At 40.9% G+C, this 14483-nt stretch overlaps 1 protein-coding gene across 1 annotated transcript in view; it reads right to left on the reverse strand.

Moving 5' to 3' along the window:
- Positions 1–9723, reverse strand: part of LOC308100257 (uncharacterized protein) — a 48049-nt gene extending 38326 nt beyond the window's left edge. Inside the window, exon 1 of the mRNA XM_080449230.1 lies at positions 9697–9723. The gene's annotated coding sequence lies outside the window, so the exon portion shown is untranslated. The remainder of the gene's footprint in view (positions 1–9696) is intronic.
- Between the last annotated feature and the right edge of the window lie 4760 nt (positions 9724–14483).

The following is a 14483-nucleotide window of genomic DNA, read 5'->3' on the forward strand; positions in this document are numbered from 1 at the left end:
AAAGTTAGGCAACTACCTGTGGCCCAGAGTAATAAGGGGCCCCTGAGGGCCAGAATGGCCCCATGGGATGTTCTGCTCAGGGCCCCAACAGACTCAGGAATAGCCTAATGCTCACAAAATGCTAAATATGTATGCTGTCATCTCTGGTTGCCCACAGCGCCTGGACTTTCTGTATGCTCTAGGTCTAGAACAGGGGTGAGCAAACCTTTTGGGCATGAGATCAATTATCAGTTGTTGTTTTTTTTCCTTCTTTTTTCTACATACAGGGAAAATCACCACCGCTTTTACGTCTTATTATAGGCTGCTAATTCAAATAATGCAAAGAGAATAAGTAAATAATATCAATTAAAAAGGCTAGATAAAAAAAATGTGACAGGACTAGATGAATTCTATGATGTCTTATTGACAAACAGTAGCAGTCTATAAAGTAATAAGACACTACTACTGCCATTCCTATGTTAATTCAGACTGTGCCACCAGTGGTAGAAAAAGTACTCAATTTATTTACGGAAGTGCAAGTATCAACACTGCAATGTAGGAAATGCAGTATTTAGAACTGTCACACATGGCCTGCATGTCTAACATGATCATTTGGACTGTTCTTATTTATGTTCCTTGTTGTATGTAATTGTATGTTTTTACCATGAGTCTGCAATACAGACATTCATTCATTCATTCATTGTCTCCGCCAGGCCGTAAGGCATGGCGAGAGAGTATGTTTTGCACCCCGTCCGTCCGTCCGTCCGTCCGTCCGTCCGTCCGTCCGTCCGTCCGTCCGTCTGTCCGTCCATCTGTGACCAGCTAATCTCTGGCACCGTTGGCTTGATCGCAGCCAAACTGTGCACACACACTCCCTGGATGCCAATTCAGAACCTCTGCCCCAATTTTTCTACATGGGCCTGTTATAGCGCCACCAGGAGGCCGCTTTTTGCAAAACACATTTTTTGACAGTACTCCTACAGATTGGGTCCAAACGTCACGTAAATCGGTAAACAGTATCTCTATAGTCATTAAACGAAACAGGTATTTCAGATTTTTCATATTCCATCCTGATTGGCTAAGAATAGCTTCCAAATCAGCCTCATGGTGGCGCTATAACAGGCCGATTCGTGTTTTTACCTATAATTGCACCGATCTGTGTAAAACTTTGTATGTGCACTCCCTAAAGGCCAAGGAAACACGTTTGCCCTGCATTTTTCACATCTGCCTTTTATAGCGCCACCAGGAGGCTGACTTATGTAGAAACACATTTTTGGATATTACTCCTTCAGATTGTATCCAAATCTCACTCAAATCGGTGCACATGATCTCTATAGTCATGTGATCACGGTGGATCTGCTAGATGTTTTCATATTCCATCCTGATTGGCTAAGATTGACATCTAAAGCTTGCAGGAGTGGCCCGTTTTCAACAAAATGCTGCAAATCATCGCCGGGTCCGATTGTGGTGAAAGTGTGCTCACACATTTGCACTACAATGAGGAAGAAATGCCACCCTTCCACATTGCCCTGTTATAGTGCCACCAGCAGGTCTAATTTAACAAAACACATTTTTGGAACAAAATGCCTCAAATCATGAATGCAGCGTCCAATTGCCATCAAAGGTCTAAGAAGAAATGCCACTCTTTTCACATTATAGCGCCACCAGGGGGCCACAATAACCTACCTGACCTGGCGGAGACCTGTGCTCCGAGGAGTACTTTTTCTAGTTCACCACTGAAGGATGCAAGAAAAGAGGAAGGTAAAATGATGAGACACCAGCCCTATATGTAGACTGTGTTCTAAAGATCTGTATGTCACTGTCACGGATTTGCTAAAGCTACAAACATATCTGTTTTCCTTGTCCCCGAAAATGTTTTATTTTTTACAATCATGATCCTAGTCGTGCAAGGTTTTGCAACCTCCTCTTCTATAATGCCTCAAAGATATACATACATATCTTTGAATTTGTCAAATCATTCAATACCTTATTTTATGAATAATGATAATATATTATTTAGCTGATCTTATTTGATCCCACAGACAGTACTGATGTTGTGAAGATGTGGAGATGTTGTGTTTCTCAATTAGTAGTTCAGAGACAAAAATCTATTGTATAAGTCATGGGGACCTTTCTTGCCGTTATTTCATAACAAACTAGAAAAAGTGCTCCTCGGAGCTATGTTATCACACTAGTTTATTTTGATAGGCCGTGCCCTAGGCTATAGTCATTCATTTGTGAAAGACAGACATGACTGGCATGAGCAAAAACATTATTAAGTACTACTCTCTTTTTTTTTCACAGGTCTCCGCCAGGTCAGGTTATTGTGGCCTCCTGGTGGCGCTATAATAGGCCAATGTGAAAAGGGTGCCATTTCCTCTTAGGCCTTTCACAGCAATCGGACACTTCATTCATGATTTGAGGCATTTTGTTCCAAAAATGTGTTTTGCTAAATTAGACCAGCTGGTGGCGCTATAACAGGGCAATGTGAAAAGGGGGGCATTTATTCCTTGGCCTAGTGGGAATGTGCGCAGTGGTGGAAAAAAATACTATTTTTTTTTACTTAAGTAAAAGTATCAACACTGCAATGTAGACATACTCTGGTACAAGTAAAAGTGTAATTGAGTAAAAGTACAAAAGTATTGTTATCAAAATGTACTTAAAGTACCAAAAGTAAAAGTACTCATTAAGTTTTCAAATGTATAAAATGTATACAAATCTTTTGAAAATAACAGATCTACAAGCTCACAATGTGTCGCATTGCAACACATTGTGAGCTTGTAGATCGGCTATTTTCAAATTGACGAAATGTATATAGGGCTGAAGTGAAGTAACTAGTAACTAAAGTTTTAAAATAATTGTAGTGGAATAAAAGTACAATATTTGCCAGAGATGTAGTCGAGTAGAAGTAAAAGTATTGTAAAGTAAAGTAAACTCCAGTAAAGTACAAATACCTCAAAAAAGTACAGTACTTAAAAAAGTACAGTACTTAAGTAAATGTACTTTACACCACTGGGGGAAGGGAGGGATAGATAGATATGGGGTTTTATATGGGGTTTCATATTTGTAATGGCTGCCCTTTTTAAGTTACCTTTGCAAACAATGAGATCTGAGACGCTATTGTGTGTGCTTGCCCCTAAGATTGTTGACACTAAAAATGTGAATACAAATATTTTTGAAAATAAAGAAATGACAGTTTAAAATTAGAGCAGTGCATGTTGGTGGTAGATATTAAAGTGGAGCTACAGCTCTGTGTGCAGGGTGTAGAGAACAGGATGTGGTTACAGAGACCACTGTAGATCATGTTTAGCACTGACAACCAGGCTATGTACAGTAGACAGGATGTAGTGTAGTCTACTCCTCTTCTATAATACCTCAAAGATATGCGTATCAAGGGGTGGATCCCGACCTTACGGGCTCCTGGGCCTGAGACCGATCACACACACACACACACACACACACACACACACACACACACACACACACACACACACACACACACACACACACACACACACACACACACACACACACACACACACAGTACCACAGCCACTCGACACTGTGTGCCCACTGCGCACATCGAACATTGTGAGCAGTGCAAATACATCATCCTAAATATACCAACATTTAGCACTAACCCTGAAAAAAACCCAGTAACTCTGTCTGCAAAGTACTTAAGCCAATAAAACAATTAACCAGAAGCAGACATTCACAAAGTACACTAAACAAACAATGTACTGTAACAAATAATGCATATTTCCATGGCATAGCTTACTTGCACGTCCTTCACGCACAAGTCAGAGGTGATTGACAGGCATTATTATTGTACTTTGAATGATTTTCACGGGAGGAAAAAAAAAACTATGCTCGTTCACTCACTGTTTTTTTTCCCCAGGTGGTGCTACACCAAAAAATACGGCAATAACATGTACTATGTTATCACACTAGTTTATTTTTGATAGGCCCTGCCCTAGGCTATAGTCATTCATTTGTGAAAGACATGACTGGCATGAGCAAAAAATGATTAAGTACTACTTTTTGTACTTACAGTATAGGCTAATAATAAAATGCTGTTGTAGCCTATTATACTATCCATATTCACTACAATAATAACAACAGTCAAAAAGTTGTTTCTATTCATAAGTTAGGCTCTATTATGTTTACAAACTACGTAAGCATTTTGGTATGAAAACCAGCATTCTTAATCCTGTATCATACAAACCAAACAGCGTGTAAATCGGTTGAGAACTCAGCGAGTTGTGGTGCTTTTCATGCCTAAATAGGCTCGGTTTATACTTCGACGCACGACGGTATCTTGCGTAAAAAAAATCGCTGTATATCTGGCATTCCCTGGTTGCCAGATATACAGTATGTAGGCCTAGTTACATAGCTTCTAGCATGTTGTTAATAGTAGCACTGTATTCCCCATCCTTGAACATACATGGTTTAGCCACAGGAATCAAGATCCTACAGTAGGTGGTCTAGAACCTGAGTTACTGGTAAAATAGGAGCAGGTGGTGGACATTTTGGAAAATGGCTGCCATGGTTACCACGGAACAAATGTGCGATGGCCCTATAGCCAAACAATGTTACTCAGGGCATGCTCTAAAAGTGTGCCAAATGACATGCTTTTATCGTAAAGTAGACAATTCCATCAACATATTGCACTTAGCCGCCGGACTCAGTGTTTAACACTTAATGGCCATAACTCTGTGACCATGACCATTGCTCTGTTCAGCATAATATAAGACTAGATGTGAAAGCTGCATAGCTAAGCTATGTAGTCTTGTAGAGGGTTTTTCAGAAAACTGTTAGATTTAGAAGGCCTCAGGTCTAAATGGGTTAGAAATATAAAAGCTATATAAACTTTCTTTCTCATTTCAAAATGTGTTGGATTTCATTCCTGCTGGTGAATGAAAAACGTACTGTAAGGGCCCTGATGCAGTCTGAGGCCCAGGGGCCCATGGACTCAGGATCTGGCCCTGGTGGCTGTGTCTACATACGTGATTGTCAGCCACACATATTATAGTCTATGGTTCCCTGCAGTATGTTGTTAATGCTACGTGTTCCATTTGGAATATTCAGAATCTAGTGAAGCATCAGGATGTTATCTCTTGTGAAAAGTGGCTTGAAGTTCTTGCCCGGAACTGTACTCCGACCTTCATCTCATATTGTTTTCCTAATTCATGCATCCCTGAACACATGCATTCAATTGATTTATGCCTGTACAGTGTGGTGTAGAAATTACGAGCAGATGCAGACCTCGCTGAGGGCGAGGTCTGCATCAGTCGAGACCCTCCTCTGAGAGGACCCACTGCCACCAGTGGCCCCCCATCAAGCATTTTGCCTAAACAAACAGCACATGTAGTGCCTAGCAAGAGGAAGCTCCCAGATGATGCAATGCCCCACCATAGCCAGCTTCAGTGTACAGAAAGCAGAAGTTCAGTATTGCCTCACATTGACACAGGCCCCAGAGCTCAAGTGCACTGTTGCCCAATATTGACAGGCCAAGGCCAAGTTCAGCAGACAGTATGCCCAGAGCTATGATGCTAAAATCTGTTAGCATCAGCACGCTGATGCTAACAGATGAAGAGATAATAGAAAATGTGGTGGCTTCCATACAGGCTGTAAATGCAATCGCCGCCCTTAATGCAGAAAGAGCAAATGTAGAAAGACATATTGAGGAACTAGGAGAAACAATTGCTACTCTCAATGCAGAAAGGGATAATGTGGAGAGAAATATTGAGGAGTTAGGAGGAACAATGAGAGAAAGAGAGCGTCAGGGGGCAGTGATAGAAATAAGTGACGATGAAGGAGAGGAGGTAGAGGAGTTGCAGCAGGAGAGAAACGAGCACAGTGAGGGGGAATTATAGGAGCAGGGTTCAGATTTGGATGAGATGGACCTGGACGACCTGACCCTTCGACAGCGACAGATAATACGAATAATGAGGCAGATTGGATCACCAGATAGAGCCCATCATTCCCCTGTCGGCATAAGAGAAGAGTATGAGGTGACCACCCCAGAACTGGGAAGTACCTCCCCCTTCCCCCTCTATGACCCCACAACAACCCCGGAAGAATGGGATGAGAGCAGAGACCAGAGGCTTTTTATGAAATGATTGATCAAGTGTTTGTTATTTTCCATATCAATGATAGATGAAGATCTATTAAGGCATGTAAACTTGAAACTGGTTCAGTAAACAGTATTTCAAAGTAAACTCAAACTGGAGACTGGAGGGTTAATAGTATGACTTGCAGTAGGAGAGTTGGAGAGTGAAAGTTGCGTCAGTATTGAGAAAGTACCCAGCAGTACAGTATGAGGAACTAGTAGAGCGAACAACAGGAAATTACAAGACAGGGCGTTTTGCTGAGCAGAGAGTAAGCCCAAGCAGAGAGCAAGGCTGTGAGAACCAGGAGTAGAAATACTTAAAGTTGTACAATGCAAAATCACAACTAACGATTTTTAGCAACCTCTGCTGGTCACTACCGTCACTGCATAGAATTTCCGTAATCCTCGATTACCCAGAATTCCATTCGTTTTCACCGGAAGCCGGAAGCGTTTCAAAAAGCGATCTTTTAATTGTTTTATACTATCTACGGATCGTTTCTCTTAGCCAGTGGAGCATTAGTTACCATGAGCTGTGCTTTCTTTTTCTGTTCTTTTTCGATCTTCTAATCCTACATTCTCTTAAAATCAGCGTGAGGTTCCTTTTCGTTTTTAGCGCGATAGTTCCTGGCCAAACAGGAAACCGTTGCGGTAGTTCCTGGCCAAACAGGAAACCAGTGCATTTCCACCTCCGTTTTCCGGCCAGATGACGTCATTTCCCCGGGAAAGTCCCCCCAGTCCACGTTCAATATAAAATATATAAATAAAAAGCTTCCGGGGGTGAAATTCATGGAGTGGGTGTTGTGAAACTTTTGCCACTCACAAAAGATATACAATTTAACTTTAGTTTTGTTGAAAACGTTACCTAGTATGCCTTTAAGCTGAAGTAGAAATACGTTTGAACATAATATTATTAGGTTTGAACATAATATTATTAGGTTGAACATAATATTATTAGGTTTGAACATAATATTATTAGGTTTGAACATAATATTATTAGGTTGAACATAAGTGGAGGAACATTCATTGTGATTAATTATAGTGCTAATAATTGTCTAAGAGATGAGATAATCATTGAAACAGAAAGGAAAGTTGTGTTAGGGAGGAAAGTATAAAGATAGAAGGTAACGTAGTATTACAAGGCCTTACTAGACAGACTGGGTGTAGCACAGGAATACGCTGACGAGTAATAATAATTAATAAAGGTAAACATCCAGGTTAAAGAGATGTAATAAGTTTAATACACTGATTAGACGATAGTGGGGTAAAGAGTAAATGCTTTATACTTAAAAAATAGTTTATTTGGGTTAGTTAGCTGACGATAAGTAAACTGAGATAAATAGTATAGATAGGAAAATAATGGTCACGACTAGTGTATAGGGTAATAGCTACTGAGACTATGGAAACATAATTTCCCTAAGGGTATTGATTATGGTGAAATAGTGTGTAAGAATAGGGAAGAGGTGATATGTCCCAGACATAGATTAAAAAGGGTCATGACGCATCAAGCACAGTCACGCTGACCATGGGGTAATAAACGGGATATGGTCAAGAGAGCGTGGGGGGTAGGAAAAATAGGATGGGCCAAAATTCCCTTTATAAACAATGTTCAGAGAGCAAGTTGTTGAGAGACTTTGCGCGCTGTCGTTAGAGACCTGGGGTATAGAGTAATCTCACCATATCACCCGAGTTGGGGAATTAGCCTCTGATTTGTGCGAATATGGAATTTATGGGGTGATGGGGATGGGGTAGAAAAATCAGCCAAAAACATAGTGCGTGTATTAGACTAAAAGATCTCCCAATTTGATGATGGGTCTTATAAGGGGCCTCACCCTTTATAGCCTATTATTAGGTTGTAGTCAGGCGAGGGAAAGATTGTACGCCTTATACCTCGCTCTGCTTTAAAATAGACAACAGGTACTGTAGAAAGAAGGAATCTGGATTATTGGAAGGAACTACCAGAAGGTGAAATTTTAGTTATGTCTTGTTTTATCACAGCATGGGAGGGTAAGAGTACCTATGTATTTGAGATCTATTTGGATAGAACTTTAATATTCTCATGTACGTGATATGGATTAATTTGTAACAGCTTAATTGAACATTGTATTCAATTCTACTTACTCTTACCTGAATTTTCTGCTTAAAGCTGTAAGCAATACTATAATAAATTTTACATTTCCTGCATTTAAAAGAGAAGTTTCATAGAGTTATTTTACACACTTTGGGCATAATTCCCCTTATTTGGTTTATCTCCTTCAAAGAGTAAAAATAGATATGTGCATATATATATATATATATAAGAATGTTATGGGTTACCTCTAACCCCACCTTGGGTATTGATTAAAAGGGTTTAGTCATTATTCAACCCTGGATTTAGACATTGTTAATAAATTCAGAATAATCAAACCAGTAATCACAATAACTTGCACGCGATTAGTAGGATAGCCAATAGTAATTAAGGTGATAATAGGCATCGAGGGATTAATGGGTTGTTCCTGGTCGATGCCTATAGCTGAAAAAGGGTGTGGCCTTAAGATGGAGATTGGTTAACGAACTGGAGTGAATATCCTACGCCATAGGCTTAAGTGCTTTCTATGAGTGAATTGAAGGGTTAGTTCATTAGAATAGAAAATTACCTGTTAGTCAGAGAAGCCTATACGGGACGGACGTACCTCCGTAAACCGCCCGGCGACAATCGAACATGATTTATTTAATTTAAATGGTAATGGTAATGTGCTAATGTAATGTACTTTTCTTTGAAATTACAAATGTGCAAAAAAACAACAAAAAAACTTCAATATCAATGTCAATATCAAACTCAACAGTTACTTTTCTTTTAAATGAAAGCACTTGATATAATGTATAGCACAATAAAACCAAATGGTGTATGTTCCACAGATGTGTTAATTTTACAGCAAAACTTCAATATCAATATCACAATCAACAATTACTTTTGTTTGAAATAAAAAATGTTTATAATGTTGTTGGATCTTAATTCATCTCTGCCAGTGCACCTCAAAACAATCGAGGAATAATAAACCAAACGCACCCTTTCCAAGCACGTCTGTCTTGCTGTAATCTATTTACTGCTCAGTGATCTGCTCTGGTGTAGAGCCCGCCTACTGTATCCGGTAATGTGTGCACACACACACACATAGACACGCACACACACATAGGCACTCACACAGACCGTTTCCGTATCCGCTCTAGCCATCCCCTGGTTCTTTTTTTGAATGACGCCTTTCTCCCACCCTCTCTCTGTCTGTCTGTCTCTCTCTCTCTCTCATACACACCCACGCACTCACACATGCACTCACACGTGCACGCATGAACGCACGTCGCCCACAAGTGTTTCTACATTGCATCATAAGACCTTAAAATACATTCAAAGTCCAAAAGTATCATAAAATATAACATTAATAATCTAAAATAAAGAAGTGAAAGAACGTTGCCGTTCACACAAATGGTTAAGAATATCAACAAGACATTAATTTAAACGATAAATAACATTCCCAATTCAAATATTATTGCTCAAACATGTACAGTACAGTATGTCTATTAAAAGGTATTATGTTAACTTTTAACCTGTTTTCAGTTGTCTTACTTACCAACAGATGCTTCCTGCGCCACTGAAGGATGCAAGACAAGAGGAAGGTAAAATGATGATAACCAGCCCTGTATGTAGACGTGCAGGATGTGGTCTAGAGATCTGTATGTCACTGTCACGTATTTGCTAAAGCTACAAACATATCTGTTTTCCTTGCACTGTATTGTACTGTGATCCTTGTCTCAGAAAATATTGTGTTTTGTATAATCATGATCTTGCAAGGTTTTGCAATCTCCTCTTATATAATGCCTCAAAGATATACATGTACATACATATCTTGAATTTGTCAAATCATTCAATACCTTATTTTATTAATAATAATAATAATAACAATGTATTACTTAGCTGATCTTATTTGATCCCACAGACAGTACATAAAATTGTTATATTTTAATATTTCCGGTTAGGACTGGGACAAAAATTCAGCCCTGGCATTTTTTTTGTTTTTGTTTATCCCGCAATTTTTGTAACCCATTTTTTTCACCCGGTGCCAATTTCCTAAGTGATCCTGGGCGCTACATCTGCCCTACACCAGCGCTACACCAGTCCCCTTCATCCTAGGGAGGCCAGGGCCGAGCTCATGCTTCCTTCAATGCATGAGAGCCAACTGACCTTCTTGTCACCTGACAGGGGGGAGTTTCCCTGGTAGGACGTAGCGCGTGGAAGGAACACGTTATTCCAACCAGTTCCCTTCCCCTCCATCAGGCGCCCCGGCTGTCATGGGGGAGGTGGTATAGCGACCAGGATTACTACATGTTTTTGTGAAGGTATTAACTACCCTAGGAGACACGGGGAGAACATGCAAACTCCACACAGAGTAGGCCCTTTCACCAACCCCATCTAGGGTATGGGCGCTGATGACGCGGAGGAGAAGACACGCCCCCAGCGCCCACAGCGTCCCCGGCGGTAATCGAACCCAGGACCTTCTAGCTGTGAGGCGACAGCGCTACCGACTGCGTCACCGTGCCCCTGAGCCCTGGTATTTAATGCCTTGACCGGCCTACTTCTCATCCTATATAAAAAATGCTTTGAGGGTGGGAGGGTGGATGGACCGACAGTGGACCGACGGTGGACGTCACAAACGTAACATTCAGACTTGCAAGGCACACACACTTGTCAGATCGAAAATGCACACATGTGAGTCTCTACAGCAGTGTTACAGCAGTGCTTAACACTTCAAATGGACATAACTCAGTGACCATTGCTCTGTTCAGTTTTGAAGGCTGCACAGCAGCCTGAATGTACAGAACGTTGAAACATTCTACAAGTCACAGGGACCTTTCTTGGCGTTATTTCACAACACACAACACGTAACGTGTTGTGCATCCTAGTTATGTCCATGACACCAAACTGCAACTGAATTTACTTAGTTGATTTTTCTTTCTAATTCATGTCTCATCTGCTTTGTTGTCTCCGCCAGGCCGAAAGGCGTGGCGAGAGTATGTTTTGCACCCTGTCCGTCCGTTCGTGTGTGTGTGTGTGTCTGTCCATCTGTGTGTGTGTGTGTGTGTGTGTGTGTGTGTGTGTGTGTGTGTGTGTGTGTGTGTGTGTGTGTGTGTGTGTGTGTGTGTCCAGCTAATCTCCCGGCTCCCGCACCGTTGGCTTGATCGCAGTGAAACTGCGCGCACACACACTCCCTGGATGCCAATTCAGAACCTCTGCCCCAAATGTTTCTACGTCACACACACACACACACACACACACACGCACGTGTTATGCGTGTGTGTGTGTGTGTGTGTGTGTGTGTGTGTGTGTGTGTGTGTGTGTGTGTGTCTCTCTCTCTCTCTCTCTCTCTCTCTCACACACACACACGCACAGCGCTTGTTTCTTCTCCACGCACCTTGCTAAAATAATGGCCTATTTCTAGCCGCAAGCAACTCTTTAGGCAAAAATATCATTTCCCAAAAATAATGATGTATTTTAGGAAGGTGACGGTATAACCTTAAAGACAAAAAAAGAAAAACAATAAACATAGTTTCTTTTTTCAAAAAACTAAAACGATGTAAAAAAATCGTATGTTTAATTTAAGCCTTAAGCATTGTCGCCGGGCGGTTTACGGAGGTACGTCCGTCCCGTATAGGCTTCTCTGACTAACAGGTAATTTTCTATTCTAGTGAACTAACCCTTCAATTCACTCATAGAAAGCACTTAAGCCTATGGCGTAGGATATTCACTCCAGTTCGTTAACCAATCTCCATCTTAAGGCCACACCCTTTTTCAGCTATAGGCATCGACCAGGAACAACCCATTAATCCCTCGATGCCTATAATCACCTTAATTACTATTGGCTATCCTACTAATCGTGTGCAAGTTATTGTGATTACTGGTTTGATTATTCTGAATTTATTAACAATGTCTAAATCCAGGGTGTTGTTTCTTTTAATCTATACCCAAGGTGGGGTTAGAGGTAACCCATAAAATCCTTATATATATATATATATATATATATATATATATATATATATATATGTATATATATATATATATATATATATATATATTTTTTTTTTTTACTCTTTGAAGGAGATAAACCAAATAAGAGGAAAGTGTGTAAAATAACTCATATGAAACTTCTCTTTTAAATGCAGGAAATGTCAAATTTATTATAGTATTGCTTACAGCTTTAAGCAGAAAATTCAGGTAAAAGTATAGATTGAATACAATGTTCAATTAAGCTGTTACAAATTACATACATGAGAATATTAAAGTTCTATCCAAATAGATCTCAAATACATAGGTACTCTTACCCTCCCATGCTGTGATAAAACAAGACATAACTAAAATATCACCTTCTAGTAGTTCCTTCCAATAATCCAGATTCCTTCTTTCTACCTGTTGTCTATTTTAAAGCAGAGCGAGGTATAAGGCGTACAATCTTTCCCTCGCCTGACTACAACCTAATAATAGGCTATAAAGGGTGAGGCCCCTTATAAGACCCATCATCAAATTGGGAGATCTTTTAGTCTAATACACGCACTATGTTTTTGGCTGATTTTTTTACCCATCTATTATTAAGCATCTAAATTCCATATTCGCACAAGTCAGAGGCCAATTCCCCAACTCGGGTGATATGGTGAGATTACTCTATACCCCCAGGTCTCTAACGACAGCGCGCAAAGTCTCTCAACAACTTGCTCTCTGAACACTGTTTATAAAGGGCATTTTGGCCCATCCGATTTTTCCTACCCCCCACGCTCTCTTGACCATATCCCGTTTATTACCCCATGGTAAGCGTGACTGTGCTTGATGCGTCATGACCCTTTTAATCTATGTTTGGGACATATCACCTCTTCCCTATTCTTACACACTATTTCACCATATGCAATACCCTTAGGGAAATTATGTTTCCATAGTCTCATTAGCTATTACCCTATACACTAGTCGTGACCATTATTTATTTTGTGTAATTGACTGTACAGAAAGTGTTTTGCAGAAAGCAAAAAATCTGGACTCAATAACTGAATCTGACAGTCACTACTACTACACACACACACACACACACACACACACACACACACACACACACACACACACACACACACACACAGAGGAGAAGACGACAGCCTCCACGTGGCCTCCTCCGCAAGTAACAAGAAATGGTGAGAGACCAACTTGTGAAACTAATGTCACCAACCAAACGTCGAGCTGCCAGGCTTAGGATCGGCGGACGGGCAGTCATCCCGACCGTCGAAAACCGAGGCCTGTCAGTGCTTCAACTACCCTGAGCAGACCGCCGACCATATAACCACCATCTGCCCCTTATGAGGACAAAGAAACCGTCCCTTCTTCTTGCTCTCTCTGTTCTGTTCCGGCCACACCATGTAGCAGCAAGGCTGACTCCTGTGCTCTGTACTCTGTTTTATCCAATAAATCGACTTGGGGAACATTACTGGTCTGGACCTTTCTACTTCCTTTCAAGTATATTGTCACACTTGTGCAAAATACACTACAGTGGTAATAAAAAGCACAAGGAAAAGGAAAAAAGGGAACAAGCAAATGCTAAACTTCCCAAATTAGATATTTTGTTCGACCTACTCGTCCACCTGTAGATGAGCCTGACCCTGACATCATTTCATCTGGCCCGATACCGGCATCCGGGTCAGGGGAACACAGGAGCCAGATTAACAGGTATGACTGTCGATGTCACTCACTGTCTACAAGAAACTGAGTTATTAAATTGTTTATGGTTCTTATAGTAGCCGCCGAGCCCTACTTAAGAGTCCTTCTCTCTGTCTCTTAGTGACGATGATGATGATAGGGACTCAGCAGCTGCCAGCTGCTCCTTAGGAGAGGATGCAGGCCCGGCGTTGGACCAGCAGCTCCCCCTCCCCTCACCCACACTGCAAGTGGAAGAAGTGGACACTGGGAGTGAAAGCAGCAGATCTTCTCCTCATGCCATGGGTGATATTGAGACCACAGGTGATGACAACACTCCACTGGAGTGCTTTCCGACTGATCGGGACATTTCTGTGAACATATAGAGATGAAGATATAAAGATATATCCTTAAAATGGGCCCATGCAAACCCAAGGGTCCATTCCCCACCGATACGGACAGTCGTTCTTTTTCGGAGAGTTATTACACCTCCACCACTAAAGTTGGGATAAAATTGCCACGCAGTTGGTTGTGCTATTCACCAAAATCAGTCCACTGTTACTGTGAGCCCTGCTGGCTTTTTGCCAAGCGAAATGCACCCTACTATAATAACGCATGGGTAAACGGAATAAACACCTGGAAGAATCTCTCCAACAAAATTGAGAAGCATGAACTTTCTCAAATACATATTGA

The sequence above is a fragment of the Gymnoscopelus braueri genome, assembly GCF_963280865.1.
Source record: "Gymnoscopelus braueri genome assembly, chromosome: 14".
Lineage (NCBI taxonomy): Eukaryota > Metazoa > Chordata > Actinopteri > Myctophiformes > Myctophidae > Gymnoscopelus > Gymnoscopelus braueri.